Below are 1,820 nucleotides of genomic sequence, written 5' to 3'. Positions count from 1 at the left end.
CCAAGGAGGCAGCAGAAGGGAGCGTTCCTGGAAACGTCCTGTCTCCATCTGGGTGCTGGTTACTATGTATATCCATGTGTGTAAGAATTCACAGAGACATATACCAGTGCGGCTTATATACTTTACCATATGTTTATTTTTATTTTTCAACTAAAACCATAATTAGGAGAAAAGAGAAACGTCCAATAAGGAAAATGACCCGAGGATAGAAACAAAGCTCTGACAATCTGGAATAAATAAGCTGCTCAGTAAAACGTACCCAGCAAAGGTAGAATTACACTTTCAGTATATACTACTTAAATGCACTGGCGAAATACGCGTCTATAGTTGAGAAATTATTTTTTCTCCCAGGCAACAGAGCAGAAAGCCACAAGGAATCTCTGGAAAATCTGGGCCCCCCATTCTGCCAGAAAGTGGAGTAGGCTTGTTCTTTCCCTGAGGGGTCAGTGCTGTTGGGAGAGCGGGGGGTGGGGGCTAGCCATCAGAGAGAGACTGTGGGAGTGTATTAGTCACCTCTGGCTGCTGTAACATACAACCATGAACTTGACAACTCAACCCAGAAATGCATTCTCTCAAAGTTCTGGAGGGCCAAAGTCCAAAAGCAGCATCACTGGGTCGAGATCAAGGTGTCAGGTGGGCTGCCGTCCCTCCAAAAAACTCAAGACGAGAGTCAGTTCTCTGCGTCTCCCAGCTTCTGGTGGCTGCTGGCTTTCCTGGGTTCCCAGAGGCCCCAACCCATCCTCACAGCCATGTTCATGTGGCCTCTCCTGTGTGTGCGTTCCCTCTGACCATGTCTCAGGAGCACACTGTGATGGCAGTTAAGATCCGGGTTAGACAATTCAGAAAAATCTCCGCACCTGGAGATCTTTAGCTTCCTCACGTCTTCAAAACTTTTATCACGTGGGGTCACATTCACAGGTTCCGAGGACAGGGGGCACCATTCCATTCTGCCCACGCCAGGTCAGGGGAGAAGAGGCTGGAGGTTACAGGCTGGCTGGGATTTGGCCAGGTATCTTAGAATACTAACGGATTTGCTGACTCAGCAAATGCAGGAGAGTTAATGAGAGACAGAGGGAGGAGGAAAGGGTCCACACTAGAGAGGTCCTGGGGGGAGAAACAGAGGCTCCTGCCAAGAGCCAGCCCCTATTTGCTGGCCGCATGAGTAAGCCTCCTTGCCAATGGGACTGTGCACCTGTTGAGCCCTGGGGTGACTTCAGCCTGGCCTGAACCTCATTCCTCTCAACGATGTTGTGTTTTCCTGGTTTTACATACCTAGAACTTAATTTAGGAAAGCTGCAGAGAGCTGAGCATCCATCATCTACCACCGTCTCCCAGCTCGGGCACGACTAGCCAGACAGCACGTTTCCGTGTGACTGCAGGTGCCCCCAGGGAGATACAGATGTGGGGTGACATGGCATCAGATGGCATGTCCCTAGGAGATGCTCATACTTGCACGAGACACGGTAATTCTGGGCATTCTAAAATCTGGAAGACGAACTCTGACTTCTGCTTAGGTGCCGGGCTCTTCTCAACTCCAACTGGCAGATTCGCCATATGCAGCATCTCCCCCTGGAACAGCTTTTAGGATAATACATGACATTCATTGCCAGATGGAAGGACTGACACCGGCTCTTGGTCCCACCAGCAATATTCCCGGCACTTCGAGTTGCTAAGCAAAGCTCAGGGGGGTAGGTACAGGAGGGATTAAAGGGGTCTGCGAGGAAGCTCACTGACCACCCAGCTTGATACTAAGCACTCAACAGACTGATGCTATTATTATTATTTTATTTCACAGAACCTAGCTGTTCTGCAGGAAATAC

Source organism: Mustela nivalis, assembly GCF_964662115.1.
Source record: "Mustela nivalis genome assembly, chromosome: 18".
In the NCBI taxonomy this organism is placed as follows: domain Eukaryota; kingdom Metazoa; phylum Chordata; class Mammalia; order Carnivora; family Mustelidae; genus Mustela; species Mustela nivalis.
Note: the sequence above shows the minus strand (reverse complement) of the source record.